Source organism: Chiloscyllium plagiosum, unplaced genomic scaffold (genome assembly GCF_037043375.1).
Source record: "Chiloscyllium plagiosum isolate Xiang-an unplaced genomic scaffold, Cpla_swu_hap1 HiC_scaffold_47, whole genome shotgun sequence".
In the NCBI taxonomy this organism is placed as follows: Eukaryota; Metazoa; Chordata; class Chondrichthyes; order Orectolobiformes; family Hemiscylliidae; genus Chiloscyllium; species Chiloscyllium plagiosum.
This window is the reverse complement of record NW_028270185.1, coordinates 38571063-38579905: the sequence shown is the minus strand read 5'-3', so window position 1 is coordinate 38579905 and position 8843 is coordinate 38571063.

Sequence of the window (8843 nt, the reverse complement as noted above, 5' to 3'; positions counted from 1 at the left end):
AATGTTCTGGTTTGGGGCACACAGCCCTACATGCTGGGAGGGTAACTGCTCCTGGGTTACAGATCAGTGCACTGGGGTGGTGTGCGCAGTCCTACATGCTAGGAGGGTAACTGCTCCTGGGTTACAGATCGATGCACTGGGGTGGTGTACACAGTCCGACATGCTGGGAAGGTAAATGCTCCTGGGTTACAGATCAAAACACTGGGGTGGTGTACACAGCCCTACATGCTGGGACGGTAACTGCTCCTTGGTTACAGATCAGTGCACTGGGGTGGTGTGCGCAGTCCTACATGCTAGGAGGGTAACTGCTCCTGGGTTACAGATCGATGCACTGGGGTGGTGTACACAGTCCGACATGCTGGGAAGGTAAATGCTCCTGGGTTACAGATCAAAACACTGGGGTGGTGTACACAGCCCTACATGCTGGGAGGGTAACTGCTCCTGGTTTACAGATCAATGCCCTGGTTTGGGGTACAGAGCCCTACATGCTGGGAGGGTAACTGCTCCTGGGTTACAGATCAATGCCCTGGTTTGGTGTACACAGCCCTACATGCTGGGAAAGTAACTGCTCCTGGGTTACAGTACAATGCCCTGGGGTGGGATACACAGCCCTACATGCTGGGAGGGTGACTGCTCCTTTTTTACAGATCAATGCACTGGAGTGGGGTACAGAGTCCTACATGCTGGGAGGGTAAATGCTCCTGGGTTACAGATCAATGCCCTGGTTTGGTGTACACACCCCTACATGCTGGGAGGGTAACTGCTCCTGGATTACAGATCAATGCTCTGGTTTTGTGTACACAGCCCTACATGCCGGGTGGGTAACTGGTCCTGGGTTATCGATCAATACCCTGGTTTGGTGCAAACAGCCCTTCATGCTGGGAGGGTAACTGCTCCCTGGGTTACAGATCAATGCCCTGGGGAGGGGTATTCAGCCCTACATGCTGGGCGGGTAACTGCTGCTGGGTTACAGATCAATTCACTGGTGTGGGTACACAGTCCTACATGCTGGGAGGGTAAAGGTTCCTGGGTTACAGATCGATTCCCTGGTTTGGTGTACACAGCCCTACATGCTGGGAGGGTAAGTGCTCCTGGGTTACAGATCAATGCCCTCGTTTGGGGTACACAGCCCTACATGCTGGGAGGGTAACTGCTCCTGGGTTACAGATCCATGCACTGGGGTGGGGTACACAGTCCTACATGCTGGGAGGGTAACTGCTCCTGGGTTACAGATCGATGCACTGGGGTGGGGTACACAGTCTTACATGCTGGGAGGGTAAAGGTTCCTGGGGTACAGATCGATTCCCTGGTTTGGTGTACACAGTCCTACATGCTGGGAGAGTAAATGCTCCTGGGTGACAGATGAATGCCCTCGTTTGGGGTACACAGCCTTGCATGCTGGGAGGGTTACTGCTCCTGCGTTACAGATCAATGCACTGGGGTGGTGTACACAGTCCTACATGTCGGGAGGGTAACTGCTCCTGGCTTACAAATCAATGCCCTAGATTGCAGTACACAGCCCTACATGCTGGGAGGGTAACTGCTCTTGGGTTACAGATCGATGCCCTGGTTTGGTGTACACAGCACTTCATGCTGGGAGGGTAACTGCTCCTGGGTTACAGATCAATGCATTGTGGTGGTGTACACAGCCCTACATGCTGGGAGGGTAACTGCTCTTGGGTTACAGATCGATGCCCTGGTTTGGTGTACACAGCCCTACATGCTGGGAGGGTAACTGCTCCTGGGTTACAGATCAATGCCCTGGTTTGGGGTACAGAGCACTACATGCTGGGAGGGAAACTGCTCCTGGGTTATAGATCAATGCACTGGGGTGGTGTACACAGCCCTACATGCTGGGAGGGCAACTGCTCCTCGGTTACAGATCGATGCCCTGGTTTGGTGTACACAGCCCTACATGCTGGGAGGGTAACTGCTCCTGGGTTATAGATCAATGCACTGGGGTGGTGTACACAGCCCGACATGCTGGGAGGGTAACTGCTCCTGGGTTACAGATCAATGCACTGGTGTGGTGTACACAGCCCTACATGCTGGGAGTGTAACTGCTCCTGGGTTACAGATCAATGCCCTGGTTTGGTGTACACAGCCCTACCTGCTGGGAGGGTAACTGCTCCTGGGTTACAGATCAATGCCCTGGCTTGGGGTACACAGCCCTACATGCTGGGAGGGTAACTGCTCCTGGTTTATAGATCAATGCCATGGTTTGCGGTACACAGCCCGACATGCTGGGAGAGTAACTGATCCTGGGTTACAGATCAATGCACTGGGGTGGTGTACACAGCCCTACGTGCTGGGAGGGTAACTGCTCCTCGGTTACAGATCAATGTACTGGGCTGGGGTTCAAAGCCCTACATGCTGGGAGGGTAACTGCTCCTCGGTTACAGATCAATGCTCTGGTTTGGGGCACATAGCCTACATGCTGGGAGGGTAACTGCTCCTGTTTTATAGATCAATGCCAAGGTTTGCTGTAAACAGCCCTACATGCTGGGAGGGTAACTGATCCTGGGTTACAGATCAATGCACTGGTGTGGGGTACACAGCCCTATATGCTGGGAGGGTAACAGCTCCTGGGTTACAGATAAATGTTCTGGTTTGGGGCACACAGCCCTACATGCTGGGAGGGTAACTGCTCCTGGGTTATAGATCAATGCCATGGTTTGCGGTAAACAGACCTACATGCTGGGAGGGTAACTGATCCTGGGTTACAGATCAATGCCATGGCTTGCGGTACACAGCCCTACATGCTGGGACGGTAACTGCTCCTTGGTTACAGATCAGTGCACTGGGGGGGTGTGCGCAGTCCTACATGCTAGGAGGGTAACTGCTCCTGGGTTACAGATCGATGCACTGGGGTGGTGTACACAGTCCTACATGCTGGGAGGGTAAATGCTCCTGGGTTACAGATCAAAACACTGGGGTGGTGTACACAGCCCTACATGCTGGGAGGGTAACTGCTCCTGGTTTACAGATCAATGCCCTGGTTTGGGGTACAGAGCCCTACATGCTGGGAGGGTAACTGCTCCTTTTTTACAGATCAATGCACTGGAGTGGGGTACACAGTCCTACATGCTGGGAGGGTAACTGCTCCTGGATTACAGATCAATGCTCTGGTTTTGTGTACACAGCCCTACATGCCGGGTGGGTAACTGGTCCTGGGTTATAGATCAATACCCTGGTTTGGTGCAAACAGCCCTTCATGCTGGGAGGGTAACTGCTCTCTGGGTTACAGATCAATGCCCTGGGGAGGGGTATTCAGCCCTACATGCTGGGCGGGTAACTGCTGCTGGGTTACAGATCAATTCACTGGTGTGGGGTACACAGTCCTACATGCTGGGAGGGTAAAGGTTCCTGGGTTACAGATCGATTCCCTGGTTCGGTGTACACAGCCCTACATGCTGGGAGGGTAAGTGCTCCTGGGTTACAGATCAATGCCCTCGTTTGGGGTACACAGCCCTACATGCTGGGAGAGTAAATGCTCCTGGGTGACAGATGAATGCCCTCGTTTGGGGTACACAGCCTTACATGCTGGGAGGGTAACTGCTCCTGGGTTACAGATCGATGCACTGGGGTGGGGTACACAGTCCTACATGCTGGGAGGGTAAAGGTTCCTGGGTTACAGATCGATTTCCTTGGTTTGGTGTACACAGCCCTACATGCTGGGAGAGTAAATGCTCCTGGGTGACAGATGAATGCCCTCGTTTGGGGTACACAGCCTTACATGCTGGGAGGGTAACTGCTCCTGCGTTACAGATCAATGCACTGGGGTGGTGTACACAGTCCTACATGTCGGGAGGGTAACTGCTCCTGGCTTACAAATCAATGCCCTAGATTGCAGTACACAGCCCTACATGCTGGGAGGGTAACTGCTCTTGGGTTACAGATCGATGCCCTGGTTTGGTGTACACAGCACTTCATGCTGGGAGGGTAACTGCTCCTGGGTTACAGATCAATGCACTGTGGTGGTGTACACAGCCCTACATGCTGGGAGGGTAACTGCTCTTGGGTTACAGATCGATGCCCTGGTTTGGTGTACACAGCCCTACATGCTGGGAGGGTAACTGCTCCTGGGTTACAGATCCATGCACTGGGGTGGGGTACACAGTCCTACATGCTGGGAGGGTAACTGCTCCTGGGTTACAGATCGATGCACTGGGGTGGGGTACACAGTCCTACATGCTGGGAGGGTAAAGGTTCCTGGGTTACAGATCGATTTCCTTGGTTTGGTGTACACAGCCCTACATGCTGGGAGAGTAAATGCTCCTGGGTGACAGATGAATGCCCTCGTTGGGGGTACACAGCCTTACATGCTGGGAGGGTAACTGCTCCTGCGTTACAGATCAATGCACTGGGGTGGTGTACACAGTCCTACATGTCGGGAGGGTAACTGCTCCTGGCTTACAAATCAATGCCCTAGATTGCAGTACACAGCCCTACATGCTGGGAGGGTAACTGCTCTTGGGTTACAGATCGATGCCCTGGTTTGGTGTACACAGCACTTCATGCTGGGAGGGTAACTGCTCCTGGGTTACAGATCAATGCACTGTGGTGGTGTACACAGCCCTACATGCTGGGAGGGTAACTGCTCTTGGGTTACAGATCGATGCCCTGGTTTGGTGTACACAGCCCTACATGCTGGGAGGGTAACTGCTCCTGGGTTACAGATCAATGCCCTGGTTTGGGGTACAGAGCACTACATGCTGGGAGGGTAACTGCTCCTGGGTTATAGATCAATGCACTGGGGTGGTGTACACAGCCCTACATGCTGGGAGGGCAACTGCTCCTCGGTTACAGATCGATGCCCTGGTTTGGTGTACACAGCCCTACATGCTGGGAGGGTAACTGCTCCTGGGTTACAGATCGATGCCCTGGTTTGGTGTACACAGCACTTCAAGATGGGAGGTAAATGCTCCTGGGTTACAGATCAATGCACTGGGGTGGTGTACACAGCCGTACATGCTGGGAGGGTAACTGCTCCTGGGTTACAGATCAATGCCCTGGTTTGGGGTACAGAGCACTACATGCTGGGAGGGTATCTGTTCGTGGGTTACAGATCAATGCAGTGGGGAGGTGTACACAGCCCTACATGCTGGGAGGGCAACTGCTCCTGGGTTACAGATCAATGACCTGGGGTGGTGTTCACAGCCCTACATGCTGGGAGGGTAACTGCTCCTTGGTTACAGATCGATGCCCTGGTTTGGTGTACCCAGCCCTACATGCTGGGAGGGTAACTGCTCCTGGGTTACAGATCAATGCACTGGGATGGGGTAAACAGCCCTACATGCTGGGAGGGTAACTGCTCCTGGGTTACAGATCAATGCCCTGGGGTGGGTACACAGTCCTACATGCTGGGAGGATAAAGGCTCCTGGGTTACTGATCGATTCCCTGGCTTGGTGTACACAGCCCTACATGCTGGGAGGGTAACTGCTCCTGGGTTGCAGATCAATGCACTGGGGTGGTGTACACAGTCCTACATGCTGGGAGGGTACCTGCTCCTGGGTTACAGATCAGTGCTCTGATTTGGTGTACACAGCCCTACATGCTGGGAGGGTAAAAGCACCTGGGTTACAGATCAATGCACTGGTTTGGTGTACACAGCCCTACATGCTGGGAGGGTACCTGCTCCCGGGTTACAGTCCAATGCCCTGGTTTGGTGTACACAGCCCTACATGCGGGAAGGGTAACAGCTCCTGGGTTACAGATCGATGCACTAGGGTGGGGTACACAGCCCTACATGCTGGGAGGGTACCTGCTCCTGGGTTACAGATCAGTGCTCTGATTTGGTGTACACAACCCTACATGCTGGGAGGGTAAATGCACCTGGGTTACAGATCAATGCACTGGTTTGGTGTACACAGCCCTACATGCTGGGAGGGTACCTGCTCCTGGGTTACAGTCCAATGCCCTGGTTTGGTGTACACAGCCCTACATGCGGGAAGGGTAACAGCTCCAGGGGTTTCAGATTAATGCCCTTGTTTGGGGTACAAACAACTACATGCTGGCAGGGTAATTGCACCAGGGTGACAGATCAATGGACTGGGGTGGTGTACACAGCCCTACATGCTGGGAGGGTAACTGGTCCTTGGTTACAGATCAATGCACTGGGCTGGTGTACACAGTCCTACATGCTGGGAGGGAAACTGCTCCTGGGTTACAGATCGATGCACTGGGGTGGGGTACACAGCCCTACATGCTGGGATGGTAACTGCTCCTGGGTTACAGATCAATGCACTGGGGTGGTGTACACAGTCCTACATGCTGGGAGGGTAAATGCTCCTGGGTTACAGATCAATGCCCTGGTTTGGAGTACAGAGCCCTACATGCTGGGAGGGTAACTGCTCCTGGGTTACAGATCAATGCCCTGGTTTGGTGTAGACAGCCCTACATGCTGGGAGGGTAACTGCTCCTGATTTACAGACCAATGCCCTGGGGTGGTGTTCACAGCCCTACATGCTAGGATGGTAACTGCTCCTGGGTTACAGTTCGATGCCCTGGTTTGATGTAGACAGCCCTACATGCTGGGAGGGTAACTGCTCCTTGTTTACAGATCAATGCACTGGGGTGGGGTACACAACACTTCATGCTGGGAGGGTAAATGCTCCTGGGTTACAGATCAATGCCCTGGTTTGGTGTACACAGCCCTACATGCTGGGAGGGTAACTGCTCCTGGGTTACAGATCAATGCCCTGGATTGGTGTACACGGCCCTACATGCTGGGAGGGTAACTGCTCCTGGGTTACAGATCAATGCCCTGGTTTGGTGTACACAGCCCTACATGCTGGGAGGGTAAATGCTCCTGGGTTACAGATCAATACACTGGGGTGGTATCCACAATCCTACATGCTGGGAGGGTAACTGCTCCTGGGTTAAAGCTCAATGCCCTGGTTTGGTGCACATAGTGCGACATGCTGGGTGGGTAACTGCTCCTGGGTTTACAGATCAATGCACTGGGGTGGGGTACACAGTCCTCCATGCTGGGAGGGTAACTGCTCCTGGGTTACAGATCAATTCCCTGGGGTGGGGTACACAGCCCTACATGCTGGGAGGGTAACTGCTCCTGGGTTACAGATCAATGCCCTGGGCTGCGGTACACAGCCCTACATGCTGGGTGTGTAACTGCTCCTGGGTTACAGATAAATGCCCTGGTTTGGTGTACACAGCCCTCCATGCTGGGAGGGTAACTGCTCCTGGGTTACAGATCGATGCCCTGGTTTGGGGTACACAGCCCTACATGCTGGGAGCGTTACTGCTTCTGGGTTACAGATCAATGCCCTGTATTGGTGGACACCGGCCTACATTCTGGGAGTGTAACTGCTTCAGGGTAATAGATCAATGCCCTGGTTTGGTGTACACAGCCCTACATGCTGGGAGGGTAACTGCTCCTGGGTTACAGATCAATGCCCTGGTTTGGTGTACACAGCCCTACAGGTTGGGAGGGTAACTGCTCCTGGGTTACAGATCAATGCACTGGGGTGGGGTACACAGTCCTCCATGCTGGGAGGGTAACTGCTCCTGGGTTACAGATCAATTCCCTGGGGTGGGGTACACAGCCCTACATGCTGGGAGGGTATCTGCTCCTGGGTTACAGATCAATGCCCTGGTTTGGTGTACACAGCCCTACATGCTGGGAGGGTAACTGCTCCTGGGTTACAGATCAATGCCAGGGTTTGGTGTACACACCCCTACATCGTGGGAGGATATCTGCTCCTGGGTTACAGATCACTGCACTGTGGTGGGGTACACAGCCCTACATGGTGGGAGAGTACTGCTCCTGGGTTACCGATCAATGCCCTGGGGTGGGGTACACGGCCCTACATGCTGAGAGGGTAAATGCTCTCGGGTTACAGATCAATGCACTGCAGTGGGTACACAGCCCTACATGCTGGAAGGGTAACTGCTCCTGGGATACAGATCAATGCACTTGTGTGGGGTACACAGCCCTACATGCTGGAAGGGTAACTGCTCCTGGGTTACAGATCAATGCACTGGGGTGGGGTACACAGCCCTACATGCTGAGAGGGTAACTGCTCCTGGGTTACAGATCAATGCACTGGGGTGGGGTACACAGCCCTACATGCTGAGAGGGTAACTGCTCCTGGGTTACAGATCAATGCACTGGGGTGGGGTACACAGCCCAACATGCTGGGAGGGTAAATGCTCTCGGGTTACAGATCAATGCACTGCAGTGGGTACACAGCCCTACATGCTGGAAGGGTAACTGCTCCTGGGATACAGATCAATGCACTTGTGTGGGGTACACAGCCCTACATGCTGGGAGGGTAACTGCTCCTGGGTTACAGATCAAAGCCCTGGTTTGGTGTCCACAGTACCAAATACTGGGAGGGTAACTTCTCCTGGGTTAAAGATCAATGCCCTGGTTTGGGGTACCCAGCCCTACGTGCTGGGTGGGTAACTGCTCCTGGGTTACAGTTCAATGACATGATTTGGTGTACACAGACCTTCATGCTGGGAGGGTAACTGCTCCTCGGTTACAGATCAATGCCCTGGGGTGGGGTACACAGCCCTACATGCTGGGAGGGTAACTGCTCCTGGGTTACAGATCAATGCACAGGGGTGGGGTACACAGCACTAAATGCTGGGAGGGTAACTGCTCCTGGGTTACAGATCAATGCACTGGTTTGGTGTACACCGCCCTACATGCTGGGAGGCTAACTGCGACTGGGTTACAGATCAATGCACTGGGTTGGTGTACACAGCCCTACATGCTGGGAGGGTAACTGCTCCTGGGTTACAGATAAATGCACAGGTTTGTTGTACACAGCTCTACATGCTGGGAGGGTAACTGCGACTGGGTTACAGATCAATG